The sequence below is a fragment of the Pelodiscus sinensis genome, chromosome 10 (genome assembly GCF_049634645.1).
Source record: "Pelodiscus sinensis isolate JC-2024 chromosome 10, ASM4963464v1, whole genome shotgun sequence".
Lineage (NCBI taxonomy): Eukaryota > Metazoa > Chordata > Testudines > Trionychidae > Pelodiscus > Pelodiscus sinensis.
The window spans coordinates 43,447,951-43,472,966 of record NC_134720.1 but is presented as its reverse complement, the minus strand read 5'-3'; the positions used below and the strand labels follow the sequence as shown (position 1 = coordinate 43,472,966).

The 25,016-nt window shown below is 44.9% G+C and overlaps 1 protein-coding gene across 10 annotated transcripts in view; it reads left to right on the top strand.

Annotated features, from left to right (window-relative positions):
* The first annotated feature begins 10,112 nt into the window (after window positions 1-10,112).
* The window catches only part of TBL1XR1 (TBL1X/Y related 1), a 221,366-nt gene continuing 206,462 nt past the window's right edge, over window positions 10,113-25,016 (top strand). For 7 of the 10 annotated variants that reach the window (XM_075938008.1, XM_075938006.1, XM_075938001.1 and 4 more), the window contains exon 1: window positions 10,113-10,302. The gene's annotated coding sequence lies outside the window, so the exon portion shown is untranslated. Of the gene's footprint in view, window positions 10,303-13,669; window positions 13,863-25,016 lie in introns of all 10 variants that reach the window. The other 3 variants (XM_075938010.1, XM_075938004.1, XM_075938003.1) reach the window with 1 other exon arrangement.

The window sequence follows — 25,016 nt, the reverse complement described above, 5'->3', positions numbered from 1 at the left end:
CTTACTTTAGGCCATCTAAAGAGTCTTTTCAGAAGTGGGATTAAAGCTGAGTAGTTCCTAGCTCCCAGTCCCCTGTTCACACTACTAGATCCAAATAAGATTTTGAATGGTCTAGTCACCGCAAACAGTACATGGTGTAGTCACTATAAAAGCAACAGGTAAGAATATATCTCAAATTGGCTGCGTTTCTGAGCTGGCAATTAATATGAAAACAATGTGCTAGAGTTTAATTTAAAAAAATTTGTACTTTTAAGCTTTTTTATTTTATATAATTATATCAAATAACTTAGACTACATTATGAATCATTTGAAATGTTGAGTTTTTCCTGCAACTAGATCCTGGAATCGTGAGATAATCCACTTCTATCTCACTTCAAAGCCAAACACTTCTTGCCAGATTAAAGCTCCAAAGGTGTGTGATATCTCATTGTACCACGCCTTTTTTTGTAACAATGTTGAAACAAAACAAGTCAGAATTTGCCTGGCTGTTTTATTATGTACATTTGGGTTACGACTTCTGCTAGAGTTTTGCTGTGACTCTAATCAGAAGGTACTAGTTGAAAAAATAACACTGTTTTATTCCATTTTTTAAAAGTGGCTATTTACATATAATGTTTTTAAAATCCTTAAAACCTTTTTTTTTTTTTTTTTTAAAAAAAAGATGTTAAAGTAACCTTAGGGGTCTGTTTAAAGTAACAAAATAAATGTGCTACCATGACCTTAACTGAACTCATTGTGCCTAATTATTGCAGAACATTTAGAACATTGTGATCTTGCACTGCTGGCTGTACTTTCAACAGAAGTTGCTTTAACATTAGCATGCATATTGTCATGGTATGCATGTGTCAGAATTTTGCATCTCAAAGACATATGGTCATAATTCACAGACTGCCAAAACGATAATCATTAACCTATGCTATTAAAAAAGTTATTAATGTCCCCGATAGAATAAAATGCATTAACTCCCAGAATAAAAACTTCAATTTCTCTTCCCTGCTCGTTCACTCTTTTACCTCCCTTCTTCACATTCAAGTACAGCACCATACAGTTGTTCAGGTGTCTGATTCTGAGGTGTACAGTGCTCAGCATGTTCCAGTAGGCACCACTCATACAGGATTGAACCTCCATGTAGGATTTTCACTTTTATTTTTTAAAGCATCAGGATCTGGCCATTGCTGCAGGCTGAATGCAATGATATTGTCTAAAATCACATGGCAGATCCTTTACCATCTCTTGACAGCCAAATGATGGGGCTGGAAGCACCCACAATAAATGTTTTGTTCCTCTAAACAGGAAAAGGATAAAACAGGATGAAAATGACTTTACAGGCAGTCCCCGGGTTACGTACAAGATAGGGACTGTAGGTTTGTTCTTAAGTTGAATCTGTATGTAAGTCGGAACTGGCGTCCAGATTCAGCCGCTGCTGAAACTGATCAGTTTCAACAGCGGCTGAATCTGGACGCCAGTTCTGACTTACATACAGATTCAACTTAAGAATCCCAGGCATCCCCAAGTCAGCTGCTGCTGAAACTGATCAGCGGCTGATTCCAGGAAGCCCCGGGCAGGGGCTTCCTGTAGTCAGCCACTGGTCAGTTTCAGCAGCGGCTGACTTGGGGACGCCTGGGGCAGAGCAGCTGGGGTGCTGCTGGGTTGGTCCAGTAGCGCCAAGGAGCGATGCTGCGGGACCAACCGGCAGCGCCCCACCTACTCTACCACAGGCCCGGGGCTTTGCTCCACATTTCCCTGGTCTGCTGGGGGGGGGCACTAGCTGCGGCCCCCCCCCCCAGCAGACCAGGGACACGGGGAGCAAAGCCGCAGCGGCGGGGTGCCGCGCCTCTGAGGCTTTGCTCTGGCAAAGCCTCAGAGGCGCGGAACCCCTCCGTCTCCCCGGCTTTGCTCCCCGTGTCCCTGGTCTGCTGGAGACGGTCCCCAGCAGACCAGAGACACCCGGAGCAAAGCGGCAGCAGCGGCATGGTGCCGCGCCTCTGAGGCTTTGCTCTGGCAAAGCCTCAGAGGCGCGGGACTCCGCTGCCGCTGCCGCTCTGCTCGCAGTGCCTCTGGTCTGCTGGGGACCGTCTCCAGCAGACTAGGGACACTGGGAGCAAAGCCGCAGCAGCGGTGGAGTCCCGCGCCTCCCCAGCTTTGCCACAGCAAAGCTTCAGAGGTGTGGGACCCCTCCGCCTCTCCGGCTTTGCTCCGGGTGTCCCTGGTCTGCTGGAGACAGCCCCCAGCAGACCAGAGACACCCGGAGCAAAGTGGCTTGGCAAAGCCTCAGAGGCGCAGGACTCCGCTGCCGCTGCCGCTTTGCTCCCGGTGCCTCTGGTCTGCTGGGGACCATCTCCAGCAGACCAGGGACACCGGGAGCAGCTTTTCTCGCCCCGGAGGTCGAGGTGGCGGGACTGCTGCGCTCTGGGCGGTCCCACTGCCTGCAAGCTCTGGGGAGAGAAAGCCCCGTTCGTAAGTGCGGATCCGACATAAGTCGGTTCCGCGTAACTCGGGGACTGCCTGTATTTTGTGAGAAGGTGAGTGGTGTGATGGGATGGCGTCACACACACAGACTGCTCCTCTTGCATTTGCTAAAAAAACCCAAAAATCCCCATCACCTTTAAAAGATACTGCTGGGTTGCTCCGGCACTGAATTTGGTACTGGACCTACTTCTTGGAAGGTTGATTAATATTTGCCCACACCAGCAATAGACTCAACATTACAATGTGTATGACCTACCAACACTGACCATGACCTTTAAGGCTATTGAGTGAAATTCACCCTTGGGCAGGCAGATTAGCACAAAGTGTAGGCCCCAAGTCTCACAGGAGGCTGGGAATCATTAGCTAATTGTTACAAAAGCACAACAAAAATATTGTAGGCTAGCACTCCAAGAAATGCAGTCAAACTAGATATCTGCACTTCTCAAATGTCAGTCTATGCCCTTGGGTCACACAATGTCCTGTACAGAATACAGAGAAATGACCACCCACCTTACTCGGTTGTTATTCTCTTAATACTTTACTCAGGAAACCAGAGTCTCTTTACAGTAGGGAATCAATTTGAATTAAGATACTTCAACTTCACCTACGCAATTAATGTAGCTAAAGTTGTGTATCTTAACTTGAATTTTGGCACTGTCCACACGGCAGGAAATGGAAGAGAGCACACACTCCCTTCAACTTCCCTTACTCCACGTAGAAGCAGGACTACCAGCCTCAATTGAAGCTCCCTCTTAGTGGAAATTAGCGTGTCTTCACTAGACCCACTAATTGGAACCCTTGAAGATCGACTGCGTCTGTTGATCTTATCTGTAGTGTAGTCACAGCCTTAGATCTGTGTGTATGTGTATGCATACAAAAACACAATCAATTGTGTTCTGTAGAATCACACTTTATTTAAAATGCACTCCATTTAAATAATTAAATGGAATAGCTTCAAAGACCCAGAATGTCAATATATATGTATGGAACATACTATGTGTATTTACAAGGCTCGACAAATCATGTAATCTACTCGCTAATGGCGAGCAGATTACAAGCCGGCACAGCCGGCGCTGCGTGACCTGCGCATGTGCAGCTCTCAGAACCGCGTGGCTGGCAAGTGGGGCTCGCCGCCGCTTGGCGAGCCCTGTGTATTTAAACTGTCTGCTTTTAAAAAAGCCAAACTTTCAGAACGTTTGGCACCACACGAGCAACAGACATGTTCAAAAAGAAGCAGAGCATCTTGGCTGTTTTTTTCAAAATACATAAGGCATTACCAATCAATAACTAGGCTAACTCAGGCTATGGCTATACTACACAGCTTTTAGTGAAATGGCTGGGCCAATGCAGCTGTGGGGGTAAAAGGCATACTGTGTAGCCATTTTGGTCTGCAGGAGAAAGCTCTCGTGCATGCGGACAAAATTTTCCATCCTCCACGAATGGCAGTGGCTTTGTGGCCAGGAATGCTCTCCTGTCAGCAAAGTGCTACTCGCCCCTGTGTTTTTCACTGGTAAAACTTTTCTCATTCGGGGGTGTGTGTGGGTGTTTTTTAATACACCTGAACAAAAAAACTTTTGCCGGTGTAGAAAAAGCTTTGGAGGTATAGGATTAGATCCCTAAGGTGCTCATCACTTAGCAAACTAGTGTCTGGCCCATTTGGCCCATAAAAATTGAATTAATTTGTTGAGCTACAATTAGCATAAAAGAGGTCCTCCTAAACTGTTGATTTCTTTTTTTATTGTATGCACAACACAATGATGATCATACATATAGCCAGGGCTCGACAAATCGCTATATCTAATCGCCCGTGGTGAGTAGATTTCATCCGGTCGCCCCGTTCACTGGCGCTGCACGGTGCGGGGCTGGCGAGTAGATCTTGCCGCGGTTCGTCGAGCCCTGTATATAGCACACAATCCTACAACTGATCCCATATATTTATCCCACAAGTGTCTACATAAGCAAGGGAAAAATGCATGATCAAAGTTAACAGTATAGGACCCATTATTAGTATTTATTTATTTTATTCAGTGACATAGATAGAAAGCCTTATTCCCTCGGGCTATATCTAGACTGCAGAGTTTTATCAGAAAAAGATACCAAATTGTGAATCGCAATTTGCATATCTCTTTCTGCTTTTTTTTGGAAGAGGCTTTTCCGAAATTTGGCCCATCTACACGGAGCCAAATTTTGGAAAAAACTTCTCTTTCAGAACTGCCCTTATTCCTCTCACTGAGAAGAATACAGGGCTGCTGAAGGAATGCACCCACTTTTTCATAAACTGTTCCAAAAAAGCAGACACATTCTTTGGATACGGCAGAGCTTTTCCGAGATACCTCCAGTATCCCAGAAAAACTCTGCAGTCTAGACATAGCCCTGGTGTCCAACATGCTAGCCACTAGCTGCATGTGGCTATTTGGCCGGTTGAGTGTGGCTAGTTCTGTATAGCAGTAGCCACTATAGTAGCTACTGCTTCAGAACTGCTTGGATACCATGGCCTTATTCCAATGCATAGCCTTCTTCCCAACTTCCCACAGATTTCAGTGGTGTAGAATTAGGCCTTCAGATTGGTCACAATCTACAAAACACTTTTAGGGTGAGTTCACTTTATGGATTTATCATTGCCCCCCCCCCCCTTTTTTTTAATTTGCTGGCAAATGTTAATAAAACCACATATTACAGATAAATGGGATCCCAGATTTTTTTCTGACTGGGATACATTAATAATTAATCTTGCTGTTACAGCAATGCTTGTTTATCTCACCAAGCACGAGGGTTAATTAATTTTTGTAAAGATGTATAAAATACCATATAAGTAGCCAGAATTATGATTGAAGTGTATTGAGAATATAACCACTACATGAATGCCAAGTATTTTTGTTTGTAGAACACTGACAGTGTGCTTGGTACTGTACAAATACAGTGCTTGATACTGCTAACATTTACTACAGTACAGCGTATTCCCCACTAGCCATAGTTCCAGCAACCGCAATGAGACTTCAAACAAACACTGGAAGAAGAACATTTTCTGTACAATAGAATGCTTATTTGGGGATTAAGGACGGAGTTTCCTGTAAAAAGTGTGTGCTTGTGCAGTTGCTTGAGAGAGTCAAATGCCACCTGCCTAATTAGCAGAGAACCCACAGCAAAGTTTTGTGTTTCTTTTGGCGCTGCACATTTGCTCATGCCTTGGTGCATGTGAAAAAATTATTCTGCACATGGATGGAAAAGCTTAGAGGGAACATGGATTAAGGAATTCATCAATAAAATCTCAGAATTACAATAAGTACAAGACACATGCAGTAGAATGTCAAAAGATACAAACACCAGTGTTATTTACTTATCAGTCAACTGGACATCCTGTGGCACTGGAACGCCTCAATCATGCAGCAGCACAGATACAAAGGGAGGAAATGCAAATCTTGTAGGGCTTGGGGCGGGGGGCTTTACCCCTGAGGTTCAGGGCTTCAGTCATGGAAGAGGAAGTTTGGAACATTAGCCACAGGGTCGAGGCTCTGGGTGGGGTGGAGGTTGGGGCTTCTGATCCTCAGGAGCTCTGAGGATTTAGATTGAGGTGGAGCTCGGTGGCTCAGGGCTTAAGCTCTGAGGGAAGCACCAATTTCATCCCTAGCACTCCCCCGAAGCTAGAGACCTTCCCGATTGGGGCATTTGAGGGGCAGAAATAGAGCTGTGGGGAGCTGGGAGCTGCATGACTGAAGCCCTATAAGTCCCATCAATCTCCACAGGTCTAAAGTGCTGGGTCCTGATGCTTCTGCTAGGCACAAGTGCTTAGCTCTCCTCCCTTCCTCCCCCGGCTGGAGACCTGGAGCTCCAAAGGGTCAGAAACCTCAACTTCCCCTTCCCCAGCCCTGATCCTCCTCTGAGCCTGCGATGGCAGCCTCCAACCCCACACATGACTGAAGTCCATAACTACTACTTCAGATGCTGTAGAACTATTTGTTGTTTTTAAAGTTTTTACTACTTCAGCGTTATGGACAACAGCCGTTCCCGAGTGCCTGTAACACTGTATTGCAGTACAGTGTACTGCAGAATTTTCTTGTCTTTCAAACCCCCGTAAAGCAATTTCTAATATGTTGAACACAGTGGAATGTGAAGGGAATGTTGACTTGTTCTTCATCAACATCACTTTCATTATGTGATTTGTTTGTTTTCTGTCAGGAAAAATAGCTTGTATAACTGGTCATTCATAAGATTGGTGTTTGTAAAATTGAGGTTCTGCTGTAGTTGGAGGGAGACTGAAAGTGATGTGCCGCACAATGCTAATGTGCTCAGGAACCCACCAGATCCAAAGTCTCTCAAAGTTTGGATCCAGAGTTTAACCACATCTCTGAACTTCTGATAGGACCAAACCACAAAAGTTCCATCTCCTTTAGTATGAGAGGGCTTGGAAAAAATAACAGTGCTAAAGATTATTATTTATTTAAACATGACTCCCTAGGTTCTACACATAACCCAACTCTGTAAATCCTAAACATAGATTACTCATTTAACAAGCACCCTAAATAATCTTCCTTGTCCAATTACCCCATATATCTCAACCCAGCAGACTGAGCTCAGATTTATGCAGGGACAAGAGTTCCAAGGTCAAGGGCGTATAATAGAAACTAGAGTTTCACATCCTAAACAATGCTGCCATGGAATCAAAGAAGGAAAGAATTAATCTTTCAAGAAGCAAGGTCCCAAATTATTGAAGGCTTTGTAAATCAAAACCTACTCCTGTCCTGCAAACACAAGTGTGTGGCCCTGTTGATTCCATCTTGTCTACTCCCATGCTTGTAGTGAAACAAATGTTGGTGTTGGTATGAGTGGGGCCTCATTTTATATTTTTTTTATTTTAAGATTGTGTAAGTGCTAACATTATTAAAGCATTATGTACCAAAAAGCACTCCACAAGGTCTATTAATTGTTGTATTTATCGACACATGCACAAATATACTTACTTGTTCTAGGCCCCTTCACAATTTTCAAAATTAAAAATCATTTTTTTAAAAATATATCCATCCAGTAACAATCTGAACCCCCCAAACCAAGTGGCTTCTACATAAGAATATATAACTGACTTTCTGCGGTCCTCAAACCCTGCATGTGATCCAGCTGGCTTCAAAGTCCTACTAGACTCTAGCATGTCTTAAAGCAGGGTTTGGTAACCTTTCAGAAGTGGCATTCACTTTCTATTTACAGATCTGTGTTCCCCCAGACCGAATCCCCATGGGTGCAGAGCCCTGAAGGCACCCAAGCCCCCACTAGCTTCCTGTGTGTACAGGGTCCTCTGCCCCAGTGCTGCCGCCTCCCACTGAAACTGGATGGAGCGCAGCCTAACCTGGTGCCAGGGAAGGAGGAGGGCGCTAGTGGCTCATGCTCCATGAGAGCTGTGCAGCCCAATCTGCAGCCTGCCCCGCAGGAACAACAGAGGTGGATGCCCAGCGGTGGGCAGGACTTTTTCGTTGTGGGGAGGCTGGGCAGAACTCCTCCATGTGTAGCTCTGTGGTCTGCCCATGGAGGTGGGGGCTGAGTTTGCTTTCTTCACCTCCCTGCCCTGTCCCCTGGAGCTGGGGTTGCAGCCTTGCAGCTGTGCACCGGCTGTGAGGCTCCAGCGGCAGTGCGGACTCCCAGCGTGCCACTCAAAAACATTTTGTGTGCTACTTATAGCACGTGTGCCGTACGTTGCTGACCCCTGTTTTAACGGCTGATAGACTTGAGTTATTTTGGCTTCGTAATTAAAGAATTTGAAAAGAGAAAGTGCTATACTCCATAAAGGGCTAAATACATATTAATAATAACAAAAAATTAACAAAGACAAGCACCAGGGCCCTCAGCCTCCACAGTTGAACAGTTCAGGGCCATCCTGTCCAGGTGGAGCAGACTCTCCCCAGCAGTGTGAATTTCACCCTGGCACCAGATCCTGCAGTCAGATCCACACGAGGATTATAGGGAGTAGGGCTTTGTGCAGGCTCAAGCGTCTGCACGTGCAAATTTGACTGCTGAATCAGAGCCTGTAAGTGTGATCCACAAAGCACTTTAAAATGCAAAGCATTGTGTACTAACAAATATGATTCACACTAATGAAGCTTGCTTTAAAACCCTGTGACATAAAGGCTAAATAGTATTAAAGTGTCCTAAAACAAACAGCATGGCATTATTATCAATAAGACATTTTATATTCTGAAAAAGAAAGCAGTCCCTGAATGCAATTGGTCTAGGTAGGTGTTCCCTTGAGCATGGGTGGAGCTCTGGAGTTAACCCTCTCAGAACCAATTGTAGGATGGAGGCCTACCATTGTTAAAAAAAAAAGAAAAAAATTTAAAATAAAGCATTATATACATGCTAAATGCCAATATTATGGAAATGCATTGGACATGAAACATGTTCTGGAGGCGTGTAAAAGATGATTGACAATAAAACCACACTACCCAGCATTACTGCCCTACGATGCAGGCTGTTGCATGGGTGTCTGGGTGCATGTGCGTGTGTGTGTGTGTGTACACATGCATGGTCTTAAGGGAAGGTGTCTCATGCAATACTGGAATCCCAGCATCCACCCCCACTCCTTGCTTGTTTTTCTGGCTGCTGCTGGTTTGTACATCATTCATAACAAGGCAACACCTGGCAATAAGGCTGAGTGTAAAGTGCTGCCAGGCCTTGGGGAGTATACTGTATGCGTGTTCCTGGAAGCAGAGGAGGGTCTCTGCCGAATGCTTCCCCTCTGTGCACACTGCTTGCTTTGCTTTACATGGTCTTGGTAATAATCCTGGGCAATATCGCTTGATACAGCTTGCTGCAAGCGGTGTGTGTGTGAAGTGCGAGGGTCTCCCTTCACTGTACTGGACCCCCGTGTCCTTCCCGCTTTCACCCTGCTGCTGCTTTGCAGGCTGCTGCTACGATATATTCTTAATAATCAACCAGTGCCCGCCTTGCACTGTTGCCCACCTCTTACGCAACAAGCTGGGGCAGGAAGGAGCAGGGCTCGCCCTGGGTGCCCCTCACCCCTCTGGTGGGTGGTGTGCCTAATCATAAAGGAGCCTGGCCAGAGGGCCCTGTGCAGCTGGCTGGGAAGGCATGTGACAGGGAAGGTGGCGGCGGGGAGAGGCGGGTATCTCCCTTGGCACCCCAGGATCCCACCCACCCTGCTCCCAGGCAGCATGTGGCTGGCCCCTGCGGAATCCTGAAAAGCAGCCCTGCCTTGGCCATATTGCCTGGGAAAGGGGGGGGGGGGGGCGTGTGAGAAGAGGAGGGTCTCCCCTCCCCTCCCCCATGGCTGGGCTGGAGGCTGGTGGTTGCTTTTGCAACCAGCCGCCCGGGCCTGCTGCTCTGCTCCTCGCCCGTCTCTTTCTCTCTCATTTCTGTGCGGCTGGCCACCGCGCGCGCGCTCTCCCCAGCGCGGAGTGTCTGAGCCGTTGGCTGCTCCGAACCGTTTGGCTCCTTCCCTTAGTAACAGCTTTTTACATTCTGCCTCGATTCCTCTTCAATCGAAATCACACACACAGGGTCCTCCCCCTCCGTGGGACTTCATCGCCCAGCCCTTCCCCCACCCCTCCCCCCCCACTCTGCCTTGGGATACCATTGACTCTCACAGCCCTGCGGGGTGGCTATTATTTTTCTCTCCCCCCCCCCCTTTTGCTATTTTTTGCCCCCCCCTCCCTTTTTTTTTTTTTTGGATGGTTGCTTGGAGTGGGCACCTCGGCTGAGAGGGAGAGTGTGTGTGTGTCTGTGTCTCAAGCTGTAGACAGAGGAGGAAACCCAGGGTGCATTTCTTTTGCCTCCATTGCAAAGGAGAGGGGGGAGGGCAAAAGCAGCCACTCAGCCATCAACGGCAAGGTAAGGACTTGGGGGTGTTCTGGGGCTTTTTTTTTTTTACTCTCCTGGGCTGGATCAAGTGCATCGGGGGGGGGGGGGTGATGGAGCCTCTTTCGGGGTGCGGGGGTGGGGAGAGGCTGTGGGGGAAGTGATCCAGGGTGGGGGGAAGGGAGCTGTGTTTGTGTCTGTGATAGTTGGGGGTGGGGGATGGGCACCAGTGTAACATGCATTTTTTTCCCCCCCCCAACTTGGGTCCCCCTTTTTAAAAATGTATTTTTTTGGGGGAGGGGGAGCTGGTGGTTTCTATTGTAAATTGCACCTCTGTAAAGCTTGTTTTTTTGGAGGGTTTTTTTGCCTTTCTTCCCCCTTTCTTATTTCTCCCCTCCCCCCTTCCTCCTCTCCTTTGGATTTTATTTTAAAGGCTTTAAGGGGGGGGGGGGATTTGCAGCAAATTGAATCAAGGAGCCATCATGAGGCAGGCTGGTTTATAGCCTATTTTTAGCCTGATTTGTGTAAAGAAGAAGAATCCTCCCCCCCCCCGTCATATTTACTATTTCTAAAATAGAGGGCGGGGGCGAGACCACCCCAAAGTGTGACCTTAGGTCTGTATTTATTTTGCAGTCGGCTTATGGGTTGTGTCTGCAATGTATATTTTTAAGAAAAGCTGGGGAGAAATGTGCTTGTGTCTGAACTCATGCTTGAGTGGGGGAGGGGAATCTGTGTCCACACTTTCCTCTGTGTGATTTTTTGGGGGGGGTTATTTATTCTCAACGGTGTATATTGTCTTTCATTTGTAACTTAGAGGGGTGTGTTTCCTTTTTGTTTAACTACATTTGAGATACAGCCCTGGATTTAAGGGAAGAAAATATCTGTATATGTAATTAATTCCCCCTCCCCCCTTGTAAAGTGCTAAAGTTATTGTTGATCAGTTTCCTGTTTAATTCTGGGTGGATTTCTGGGTCACATTTTCTCTGACAGGATAAGGGCCACGTGTAAAAGACAACTCATGGGCCCTAGTTTTGCAAATAAGCCTTTATACCTGTTAATGGGCTATTTTTTAAAACTTAATCAGAAATTCAAAATGAGCCAGTCAATCTTTTTTTGTGCATTATATATTTTAAAAAAGAGCTTTACACCTAAGTTACGTGTTTTATTGTGCTGCTAGCTGACTATATTTACCCATTGTATGGGCAAAATGCATACTTCACTATATTATTTAATGGGGTAAACATGTATGTTAAGATTGTTCCTAGTGAGTTCAATCTTTCATCACCAAATTCCCTTTTCTGGAAAATGTATAATAAAAATCTCCTTAAGTTGTGCTTAATGGCAGAGTCTTGTTGCTTGAGAATGCATGTTTAGTTTTCAGGATAAAGTTTCATCTGTAGTTGCTGTTCAGGGTTGCAGAGTAAAGTTTGCTCATGGTCTTTGCTGTCAGATGTACCCAACAACCTCATTTTCCTGTCTGTATAAATCAAAACTTTACTGATTTATGGAAGAGATCGCAAAATATGCTTATTCTTTGTTGTTAAAGCATAGGATATGGAGAGTCATGATCTGGAAAACTGTGTTGTCCCATAAAACATCTGAGCCTGATTGCTGTTGCTTTGGTGATCTGGTATATTGAATAGATATTTGAGGGCCTCACAAAACATATTGACAAGGGAAGGGTCTTTATTATATATGGCCTATGCTCTCTGGATATTGAATGTTGGCTTTAGGTAGGACACAGTGTAGACAGAAGTGCTGTTGGCAGAGTTCAGGTTTAAGTTTTGAATAATGCCTTAAGTTTTAGGGCCAAATTTTGGGTCTTGATTGTGCACTGAACTTTGCCAAAGCTCAGATGTCTGGCCTTGGCATGGACATCTTAATATTAATCTTTTCAGCTTAAAGTTAAAATTTAAGGCTCAAATCCTAGAAACACTTATGCAGGTGTGTAACTTTAACCACGTGAGTAGTTCCATTGGTTTTAATGAGACTATTTATGAACTTAAAATTAAATATGTGCTTAGATTTTGATAGAGCCTGAGAATTAAAAAAAACTTCATTGTTAAGGTAAATCTGCTTAGTATAGCTGTTCATGTTATGTAAATAATAATAAACATTCTGTAGCTTCCCAAAGTGATTTATTTTATTATTAATTACATATTACCTGAGACTCTCTCCTAATAAAATTCAAGATCCTGAGAGTGAAGCGCAGGCTTGTCTCCGTGAACACATGGTTCATGTTGGAATGTGTCTTGGGAACTTTGTGGCAAGTCTCCCAAAATAGTATTCTGAACACCTAGAAAATATTTATCATTCACTCCATATGGGAAAGAGGAGAAGGAAATTTAAACATGCAAGAGTAGTTGGGACTTGAGTTGTTAATTTCAGCCTATACACAAGGGTATACAGTTGATATTGTTCATTTAAATGTTTTCTTGCTTCAATGAGAATAATAAATGTTGATCAAAATTATTAGACATAATTGCTACTCAGCATTCCCCCCCACAAAACAATATGAATGAAAATTTTTACAAATGCCAGTTTTAGTTTTTCTTCCAATAAGTGATGTTTCGTACATGGCTTTGAAGTTGCAAAGCATTATATAAATATTAAGCATTGTAAAACTTTACTGTGACTTTGTAATTATTATCACTCAGATAATGAGTGTAATGAATGTTGTTAAATCCTACAAACATGAGGAGATGGATGAAGTACATTGAAATGGTCAAAATGTGAATATATTGTATGTGTATCTATTTGCTTTGTTTTTAGTTAATTTTTTTAGTGAGGAAGAATAGATCCAAGTGCATGTAAAGTATATTGAATGGTTATGGAGTTTACCATAACACAGGAGTTCATGTTCACTGTTATAAAAGCAAATTAAGACGTAGTTCTACAAGATGTTCCACCTGCACAGACCCACACTGAGGTCAGAAATTCTGCACATTTTTAGCGCATCAGAGGTCATCTTGACTTGAATGGGATCTGTACATGTTCATAAAGTTGATCACAAGACTGTTTGCATGGTCAGAGTCTTAACTATAATTTCTGTAAGTGATATTGTTGTGTGAGTGAGAGAGAGAGAGAGAGAGAGAAATAAATATAAATACAACTATATAACTTTTGGGTGATTAATTCCTACCAAAAAGATTTATTTACTGTTCATTGGTTATTATTTTTGTAGATCTGATAAACATTCTTCTGAGCTAGTATCTGGTAAGTGACTGTGTAAAAATAAACATACAGATCACTAAAAAGGTGAATGACATGAATAATGGATCTTTTGAATGACCACTTGTTGAATAAATAAGGCTGTTCCTGTGTGGTACTGCAGTATAAAATATCATGTCTTCAATGAATAGCTGATAAAGGAATGACAACTCCTGATTTCCTTTTGTAGGCTCAGGATCCACCCAAAATCTTGGCTTCCCTGCTTGCAGCTTTCAGAACTCTTCAGTGTGATGATGATGTCTAGATGGAAACTAAATTTTAAATAAACTTAGAGATAACTAGCCCGAGCCCCGTCAGCCACACTCTCTCCCCGCCAGCCCAGCCCCACCAGCCAGGCAGAGGAGGCTCTGTCCCAAGCGCAGGTAGGGAGCGCCTCTTCCTCGGGGGTGGTGGCAGGGAAAGCAGAAGGAACTTGGGGGAAGCAGCAGGAAGGGAAAGTTCGCGGCCGGGGTGGGGGAACTGGCAGGGGAAGGAGGGAGCCAAGTGGAATGGGCACTCCTAGCTTTGGGGCTGCAGTTGAGCGGCTCCGCCAAAAGGTTGCACCATTCCCCCTCGTCCGCTGCCGACTCGGCCCCCATGGTGTAGTGCAAGCTAGTGCTTGCCTGCCAGAGCGCTCCCGCCGCACGTCTGGGAGGAGGAGGTGGCCGCCGCCGTCCTCTATTTTGTGGCTGGGCCGAGCTCCGCTGGAGTCGTGGGCAGCCTGGGGCAAACAGGGATGATCCAGCCAGGTGCGTCCTGTTATATTATCTGATTGTGTCCAAAAGTACCTTAAAACCTTCTCCTGGATGAAAGGTTATCCCGTGCAAAGTTTAGTTGTGGTAGCTCTTACAGGGTATGTCTCGACTACAGGCTTTTGTCGACAGAAGTTTTGTCAACAGATACTGTCGACAAAACTTCTGTCGACAAAGAGCGTCTAGACTACATCCAGTTCTGTCGACAAAGCAAGCCGCTTTGTCGACATAGTGTAGACACAAAGGACAGTGTAGCTGCAATAACGCCTTCTGTCAACAGAACTCTATTGACAAAAGGCGTTATTCCTCATAGAATGAGGTTTACAGCTGTCGACAAAACTGCCGAGTTTTGTCGATGTTATGTCAACAGAACTCAGCGGCAGTGTAGATGCAGGTATAGTTTTGTTGACAAAACCCTGTAGTCTAGACACACCCATAGGCTACGTCTAGACTGGCATGATTTTCTACAAATGCTTTTAACGGAAATCTTTTCCGTTAAGAGCATTTGCGGAAAAGAGCGTCTAGATTGGCACGGATGCTTTTCCGCAAAAGCACTTTTTGCAGAAAAGCGTCTGTGCCAATCTAGACGCGCTTTTGCACAAAAAAGCCCCGATTGCCATTTTCGCGATAGGGGCTTTTTTGCGCAAAACAAATCTGGGCTGTCTACACTGGCCCTTTTGTACAAAAGGACTTTTGCCCGAATGGGAGCAGCATAGTATTTCCGCAAGAAGCACTGATTTCTTACATGAGATTGTCAGTGTTCTTGCAGAAATTCAAGTGGCCAGTGTAGACAGCTGGCAAATTTTTCTGCAAAAGCAGATGCATTTGCGGAAAAACTTGCCAGTCTAGATACAACCATAGTGTCCAAGTTATTAGCATACAAACATTCTCCTTTTTATATATATGTGTGTGTGTGTGTGTGTGTGTGTGTGTGTGTGTGTATTTATACCAGGGATTCTGTTTAATTGGTTAATCAGTTAAATGTGTTGTTTAACTGGTTTACTGATTAAAGTGGGTGAAGGACGCTCCAGCGCAGCTGGGCTGGAATGACCCCCAGCTCGCCGCAGGTTGGGGCTGCTCTAGCCCAGTTGGCGCAGCCCCTGTCACTCCAGCTTCCACTGGTTAACTGGAACGGATAAGCATCGCCCATTAAGGGTGATGCTTATTGGTTAACCTTTCACATCCATAATGTATATATGTGTGTGTATGCGTGTGCGCATACATACACAAGAATGTTTCTCCCTGAACAAGCCAGTATTTGTTTTGGAAAATGCAATACCTAATAGTAATATGTTAGGACTCTGAAGCTAGGGATGTAAAATCTCGATTATTTGGCTAATTGAATAATTGATCCAATTTGCATTGACTATTCAATTAGTTGATTAGGGTGCTTCCGCATTTGAAGTGTAGCAACAGCCTCAGGATGAAAGGCGAAAGTGCTGCCGGGAGCACGGGGCCAGTAGGAGATTCAAGGAGTCCCCAGCTGGCCCCGTTTCAAAGCAGCAGCGCCGCATGGAGCCTAGGGTCATCGGGGGAGTCCCAAGCTGACCATGGGCTCCATGTGGTGCTGCCGCTTTGAAACTCCGCGTGCAGCCTGGGCCAGCTGGGTACTCCCAGCTGGTCCCAGGCTGCATGCGGTGTTTCAAAGCAGCAGCGCCACGTGGAGCTCGGGGTCTGGCCCCAAGTTCCACATGGCACTCCTGCTTTTGAAGCACCCCTTCCCTCTCCCCCCTATTGCTGCCTCTTTCTGATAGAGGCAGCAAGAGGGTGGGGGGAAGTGACTAGTCGATTAGTCTGTCGACTAGTTGTTCACATCCCAATCTTGTTTACATCCCAAGCTGTGGGTTTTTTTTTTTTTTTTTTATGAAAAAGGTGTATTGTTCTCATTTGAGGCCAAGTCTACATTAGCACATAGAAAGTTACAGCACTTCAGGCTCTGGTGTGTGAAAAACATCCTCCTCCCCTATCCTTAGTGGAGCAGTTACAGCTCTGAAAAGCATCAGTGTGAGCTAGGCTGCAGCATTGGGAGCCATGCTCCTAGTGCTGTTAGCTTCTCCCCTCACAGAGATACTTTACATAGGGTGCTGGGAAACCTCTCCCCCCAGTGCTCGTGCTGTGGCCACACTTTCAGTGTGTAAAGCGCTGCCATGGCTGTGCTTTAAACTGGTAAGTGTACACAAAGCCTTGGTTTCCTCCCACATGGCAGTTGATAATTTTCACAGGAGTCATCAGATTGAGTTCAGGACTGTCAGGAAGTCTGGTCTTGAATTTGACCAGTTAACTCATTTGAAAATTACATTATGCCTTGTATTCACTTGGATTTCATCTTGAATTGGTTTGAGTTAAGATCACACATTTTTTTTTCATAGAGCAGACAAAGTCGAAGTTGGTTATAAAAAGTGCCAAGGGATTTTTAATGACAGTGAGGGGTCAGAAGTTTAGTTTTGGGTGAGGGATGTAAAATCCCATTTAATTGGTTAATCAGTTAAATGCTAAGTTTAACCAGTTAACTGATTAAATGGGAAAGCGGGTGAGGGCAGAGGGGCTGACCCTCTGCCTGCAGACAGGGACTACTCGGATCATCCGTGCCCATGACATGCCCCAGGCCTGCCACGGACAAGGGCTGTCTTGGCTGGGCTGGAGCACCCATGCCCACGGGAGGTGGGTGGCTGCTCCAGCCCTTACTGGTTAACCATAATAGGTAGGTGAGGCTTACCGGTTAACCATTAACATCCTTATTTTGGATATCTCTGAAAGTCCTTCAGCATTGTAATGGCTGGTATCTTCTAAAACAATTATTTGGTCAGTAGTACTACTACTTCAGGTTCTTGTGAGACTCTTTAGGTTCCCTAGCTTCATAATGAACTTCTGCTCTTGGCTTGTGATCTAATGATTGGAATCAGATGTGAACTAGTTCAAGCGATGTTACAAGTTAGGGTACGTCTAGACTACATGCCTCTGTCGCCAGAGGCATGTAGATTAGGCTACCAGACATAGTAAAATGAAGCGGCGATTTAAATAATCGCCGCTTCATTTAAATTTACATGGCTGCCGCGCTGAGCCGACAAACAGCTGATCAGCTGTTTGTCGGCTCAGCGCGGCAGCCACGTAAATTTAAATGAAGCGGCGATTATGTAAATCGCCGCTTCATTTTACTATGTCTGGTAGCCTAATCTACATGCCTCTGGCGACAGAGGCATGTAGTCTAGACGTACCCTTAGAGAATATACAGTCACATGAGAAGTGGTGTGTTTGTACAAGGTAAGGTCTTAGTTTGGTGAACTGCTCTCCCATTGACTGAAAAACATGACTAAAAACATACTATCAGACTGACTTGGAAGGAAGAAGCTTCAGGGGGTAGCCAAGTTAGTCTGTACAGGATTAACTTAAAAAACAACAAAAGGTCTGGTAGCACTTTATAGACTAAGAAAACATGTAGATGGTATCATGAGCTTTCGTGGGCACAACCTGCTTCTTCACCAACACCACAACACATAGCACTCCTGCATCTTTAGAGGCTTTCCATGCAACTACTAAGCCATCCTGAAAGATCCTAGTTTATGACATTTGAAAAGATGGGTGGCTATATTGAGCTTACATTGCAATGCTGCTTGCTACACTAATTACTCTTTTTAAAAGTCTGAATTAATATCTTTGGAAAACAGAAAATCTTGGGTAGACGTTGATGGTCAGGGTTTCAGATATTGAGCACCCACAGGTCACTCTGAAGTTTGTGGGAGTGCTGTGTGCTTAGCATCTCTGCAAACCAACCCTAAATGTGTTTCACTGGCTTTTGAAAACAGTCCTGAAAGTCCTGTTTTTGTTTGGGTGTTATGATATTATGATAGGGAAAGACTACCCCGCATGGAATCTGTGACTTGAAATTAAGTGTTTATTCCATTGTTGTAATTCTTCTGCCCCCCCCCCCCCCCATGTTGAAAAAGTGATCTTGATTGATACTGATGTCTAGCAGTAAAAGTTCCGAATAATCTACAGAACATACTGGGTGTCTTGTTTCGTTTATGATTCAAAATCCAGATCGGTGTTTTTTCTGTGTATTACATTACAAGAGACATTCCAAATAACCCATGTGCCATAAGCGAGCATTTTGGAATATTACTATGGATAACTGGAACCTCATTGCTAGACATTTTAGTTGGTTTGCGGGAGCTATACATTAGGCTTCCTCGTCCCTTCTGGTAAGACAAGCAAGCAGCTGTTTTTGCAGCTGATGCTAGTGCAGCTTTTAATCATTGGTGGGGCTGCAGAATGATTTAATCGTCTCCCCAATAATGTCAGTTGCATTTAAAGCTCATGTTTAACTCCCATTGACATAACACCATTGTAGATTTTATTAATCAAAACTGTCAAAAACTGACTATGGAAACTTCTCTGTTGTGTACACTTGCATTGGTTGCTGGCAATGGCTTGAAACTGCATAGCACACAGAAAATACTTCTCTTTGGTGTATTTCTGGAGCCTTATTCAAGGGGAGAAGTTAATGGGCCAAACCTTTACTGTTTAAGTGTGAGTAGTGCTGTGTGCCTAATATGAAAACACTAGCTCAGAAGCTTGAGAGGCCCTATATTTAACTTCTTGAGTAGGTTATGTCCAATGTTCCCTCTAATCTTTTCCATCCGTGTGTGGAATAACATTTTCTATATGCATTGAGGCATGTGCAAATGTACACCACCATTAGAAACACATGCTGCTCTGCTAATCAGCTGGGTGGCACCTGAATCTCTTTGGTGGCCGCCCAAGTGCTCAGCTTACTGCAGTCACTGATCACTGGTCTCTTTGAGATGCAAACAGGCAATATTAAAGTTTATGTTCTTCAGATGAGCAACCTACCACCACCAAATCTAGCAAACTGGGAATTCCTGCAAACACACTTGAGGTGAATGCCAACACCTCAGTGGCTCAGAAGGAAGAGTCTGGAAGGGAAAGTTGAAGGACTGCCTTGAAAGACATTAGGGATTTGAATGACTAGTCATCTATCCAATAAGTAAATGCTTATCGGTTCATTGACACGCTAGTTGACTAGTTGTCTCCCCCCGCCCCCTTTGCTGTCTCTATCACACAGAGGCAGCAAGGGGAAAGGGAAATAAGAGAGGGCGCTTGAAATCGGCAGTGTCACGTGGAGCCTGGGGCCAGATCCGGGCTCTATGCCAGTGGTCTCCAACCTTTTTACACCCAAGATCACTTTTTAAGTCTCAGAACAGGCGAAGATCTACTGCCCCGCCCCTTCCTTGAAGTCCCGCCTATATTACATGAGGAAATCTAATGTAAATGTACTGCGCAGGTGCGCAGTTCAGAGAGGGCTCAAGAGCTACTCTTAGAGCCCCTGAGATCTACCGGTAGATCGCGATCTACTGGTTGGTGACCACGGCTCTACGCAGTGCTGCCGCTTTGAAACGCATGTGGCGTTTCAAAGTGGCAGCGCCACATGGGGCCCTTTATCAGCTGGGGCCTCCCCTGTTGAACCCAGGTTCCATGAGGCGCTGCTGCTTTGAAATGCTGGGTGGAGCCTGATGCTGGGCTACCCATCGTGTTTCAAAGCATCAGTGGGCACTGCTTGACACCTCCCCCCTCCCGGCCCTTCTTTTGCCTTTGAAGTTTTGCTACCTAGGGCTGTTGCTACACTTCAAAGGCAGAGGCACCCTTATCGACTAATAGAATAGTTGATACAGATTGCATTGACTATTTGATTAGCCAGTTAATTGAAATTTTACATCCCTAAAAGACATATACAGTAATTCCTCATTTAACACTATAGATATGTTTCAGAAAATGATCGTGTTAAGTGAAAATGTGTTTTGGGGGGGTTGCATTTCAAGTGGTGGTGTCCGTTGGAACCAGGACATAAGGTTGGGGAGGGGAAATTGTTATTCTGGGGACGGTCGTGTAATTAAAAAACGTTCCCTAAAAAAAAAAATCGTGCTATCGCAAAAACGTGTTAAGCAGGCACGTGTTAAATGAGGAATTACTGTAGTGCCTAAATGATGCAGGGTGGGCTGGCTGAAGAGTTAAACAGCAAGTCCTACTTTTTGTCCCTCATTTTGGGGGTGCTGCTCAATGTTTGTCTATAGTATGATTTCTTTAAATATTTGTACCTGTACAAATAGATATCAAAGGTAATTTTTTTTTGGTGTTTGCTTAGCTTGTGCTCCTATTGGAGCAAATGCATTTCGACATTGTCTTTCAATGGAAACACAGTTGGCCCAACTCTGAGTGATTAGCGATATAAAATCCCATTTTAAAAAGTTAACCACTGGGTGATGCTTACGAGTTAACCCTTTACATCCCTCTGATTGATCTGAAATCCTGATTGCTGCTAAGATGTGTCTCCATCTTCCATACTAATTAATCCACATTCCAAATCTGCTTAGCTAAAAAAAGAATACTCTCTATTTGAGCAAGAAATACTTGGGAGGATTTAGTTTGATTCTGCATGTTTTTTTTTTTTTCTGTCTATGTGTGTGGGCGGTAAAGGAGGTCAGTGACAAAAATTAGGTCTAGAAGTTCTTGAGTAGTGTTTGGCTTGTATAAGGTTAAAGGAAATATTGGTGGCTCTCTGTCAGTAAATCCTTCAGTCTGCAGTGTTTTGTACAAAGACTACTACTATTAAACAATGAATCATAGCTAATTTTTGTATGGATGTCAACATTCTTGTTCAATTGCAGAAGTTCCTGCTGGGAGTCTTAACATAAACACACATTCCTAAATACAAACTCTTAAACCTAGATTTTAATAGGAGTGTCCTTTACAAAAATGCAGAACTTGCTGTGATGATCTGAAAGAACCTTTCACATCTTATTTTACAGTGTGTATTTTCAAATTTAATACTGTAGTGACTTTTTAATATCATTTTTATTTTTAATTCACTGGTCAGGTGTAGATAATGCAAAAGGTAGAGAAATATTTGATATTAGCATTAATAAACAGCTTGCCAAACAATTTATGGATTACAACCAGGGCTTGACAAACCCCGGCGAGAGTTACTCGCCAGCCCCGTACTGCGCATGCCAGTGAATGGGGCGCACGTAGCGACCGGCTGAAATCTACTTGCCATGGGCAAGTAGATTCAGCTGTTTGTCGAGCCCTGGTAACAACATATTTGGTAGCAACAAATTAGCTGTTTCTAACGTCTAATATAGCACTCAGATATGGATAAAAGAAACAGACCGCACCTTGATTTAAACACGCTAATTGTGTAAAGATAGCTCTTGATTTTCATTTCCGTTTAGGTGTGGTGTTAACCCCCCTATATATAGCAATTTTTTTTATTTCAATTCTGAATTCATTGTAGTGTGCAAGCAGAGTTTATAGTAACTAGTCTCATTGTTTTAAAGTAAAATATTGTTCAGGCTATAAATTCCAAAGAAATCGCTCACCAAGCGATTTTCAGTGTGACAGAAAAATAGATCTGCTGCTAAATTTAAAGATTTACATAAACCAACAATTTTATCTCAAAAGACGCTCACCATTATTGAAAATATTTATCTGTAAATGGGTGAGTTGTAGAACCTACTCTTGTTGTCTTGTCATTACATCTTGTACTTCTATAGATTGTAAAAGGTCTGTTTCCCTCCTGGAAGTATTATTGTATGTATATGCTTCAATTTGGGACAGTCCATGTTAATTGGTTCTTCAGTGACTACCCACATGAGGTTATTTTTATAAGGTTTATTTATTCCAGTTCATGAAATACCTAGCCAAAGTTTTCAGAACTTTTTTTCATACATGCTATATTCATTATATCTTTGAAATTGGATCAAAGACTGTCCTCCACCAAAAACCCTTACCTAGGTAGACCATTGAGCAGCCTCACTGAGTTTTCCATGAACCATAAATAACACCCACTTTTCATCTTCAACTACATAAAAAATTGTTATAAAGAGGAGGGACCAAAAATTGTTCTGCTTAACCTCTGAGGATAGGACAAGAAGCAGTGCTCTTAAATTGCAGCGCGGACGATTTAGGCTGGATATTAGGAAAAACTTCAGAACTGTAGGAGTGGTGAAGCACTGGGAGGTTGTGGAACCTCTATCATTGAAGATTTCAAAGAGCTGGTTAGACAAAGGGATGACCTAGATCACGGGTTCTCAGACTCCACTGCTATCCTCTTCTGACAACAAAAATTACTACATGACTCCGGGGGCAGGAGGTGGGACAGACAGAAGATGTGGCACGTTGAGTATAGGCAGGGGGCAAAGCTAAAGCTCCAGCTGCACTGACCTAGGCATGGAGGCCAAAGCCAAGGCCTGGGGCATGGTCTCCAGACAGTGGGTCTGAGGCTTCAACTCTGGCCCTGGGCCCTCAAGTCAAAGCCAGCCCTGGGGAGCCTATTAAAATGGGGTTATAAATAATGTTCCCTCAAATCTTTTCCATCCATGTGCAGAACAAAATATTTTTTTTGTGTACCTAGGCATGTGCATGCCCACCACCAGTAGAAATAAAACGTAGGTGTAGGCTCTCTGCTAATCAGATGGGCGGCATTTGAATCTCTTCTTAGCGTCTGCACAAATTCTCAGTTTATAGGGAACAGTGGTCACAACCCACGTCAGGCCCGTACTCGGGGGGTGCAAAGGGTGCGAATGCACTCCCAAGTAAGTGTGAGGGGGCTCTGATAGGGCAATGGATCTCAAACTGTGGTGGTCTGCAGTCACCTTCCAGGTGGTCTGTGGTTCAAGCTCAGCTTCCCCTCGTCCGCTCCCCACAGCAGGGAGCTTGCACTGGCACTCCAGCCTCGCTCCCTTTTCCCTCCTCCCTCCCCCCCCCCGGCGAATTTGGAGTGCCAGTTCTGGCTTCCCTCTGGGAGGGGAGAGGAGCCCCAAGCCTCCCTGCTGGATCCATCTAGTGGGGAAGAAGTGGAGCGAAATGGAACCAGAAGCGATTGCCCCTCCCATTCCCCCTAGCCCTTCCTTGGCTGGGGAAAGATCAGTGCACGGGTATATTGCCTGGAGGCTTTCCCTGCTGCTCCCATTGGCCAGAATCCGGCCTGTGGGAGCAGCAGGAGACCGTGTTACACAGTGCCTGGGAGCAGCGTAGAGCACGAAGGGAGGTAAGTGTCCCCCTTCTCATATTGCTCAGACCTTGCACCCCTATCTTGCTCATGCACTGCCCCCTGCTAAGACTCTGTACTCCTAGTCTGTTCCTGCATCCTCCCTTGCTCCTGCACCTTCCCTCCCAGCCACACACTGAACCTTTCCTTAGTCTTGCCCTCTTCCCCATAGCCAGACACCCTACTTATAGCCTGTTTCTGCACCCCACCTCTCTCCCAGGCCTTGCACCCTAACCCCCTCCTGGACCCCACCTTCTGTCCAGTCCCTGCATTTTCACCTCTGTCCTGCAGACTGAATCTGTCATTTTTGTCCCTACCCCAGAGCCTGGGGTGGGGTTGGGGTGGGTTCCACACAACCCACTAACTCTGGAAGAATAAATCTGGCCCATGGGAAGCCCTGAACCTTAGTCCTTCCTGTCCCTCCCGCTTGCCAGATGGGGTTGGAGCACTGGAGGAGTGGAGCAGCAGCAGGCAGAGAGGGCTGAAGGAGTGGGGGGTGGGGAGGTGGGGTGCTAAGGTGGCCATGCTGCTTGCCATGATTCCAGAAGGTAATTTCTATAAAACCTTTATTACTGTGTAATTTTTAAGACCTGTAAAATGATTTTGTTATAACAATCACGGTTTCCACTCAAATTTTTCATTAAGCTCTCTTATGCACACTCATTGCATGACTATTTTGAATTCTTTTATATTTTAAAAAATTGCCACCCACATTTACAAAGAAGCACCCACCCACAGAAATTCCTGCATACAGGCCTGCACTTTGGGATCCCGATCCACAGTTTGAGAATTGCTGGTCTAAATAATACTTAATTCTGTCATGAGTGCAGGAGACTGGACTAATGACTTCTTGAGGTCCCTTCCAATGCTCCAGTTCAATGACTCTTATCTGGGAGAATAGATAGGTCTTACTACATGCCCCAAAGGCAAAAGAAGCCCAAGCTTTCTGTGTGAGTTGGGTGGACATTGCTAGGTCTTTCCATTGGATATTCTTGACATCTGTACTCTCCTGTTTTAAACTCAAGGAGACATTGTTATCCCAAGGTCCTGACCTGTTCGGGTTGGTTTACTCATCACGTGAGAGGCATGCCAATTGCTCCAGGAGTATAAAGTAGAAGATGTAACTCTTTGGATATTGTTTATATTGATTAGGGCTCATTAAAATATTTTTAAAAATCAGATGACAAAATGAATGACTATAATTAATAAAAAACGTTAACTGCTTTCTGACTGGTTCTTTGAGTACTGTGGCTCCATACCAGAGACTGAGTTGGTGTCACTCGGCTTATAATATATCTAGTGCTATGTAAAAGAGTCTTGACTAGCTCACCACAAAAAGGGCTACCGTCGCCCGTGTTTATTGGTCATCCGGGCCAGGCCTGTAGCCCTAGGCACAACCCGCGGCAAAAACCCGCCCTGTCCCCAGTCCCTTGTTTCTGTTAATGAACGCCCGAGGCTGCCTTTCTGGCCAGCGGAGTAGGGGGGTTTGGGCCCACCCCCTCTCCGAACCCCGGCCCAGGGCCCTGAAGGCAGGGACTCACGGTCCCTCCCTAGCGGATGGGGGAAGTGCCCCAAAACACACCCGCTCACGGGCTCCACAACCCCGCCCTGGGCCGCTTTCTACTCTGCCCTTCCTAAGGGCTGGTTCTGTCTGCCTCTCCCGGCATTACCTCTCCTTCTTCCTGCTCCTCGGCTCTCCATTTCTCCCTCCCCCACTCCGC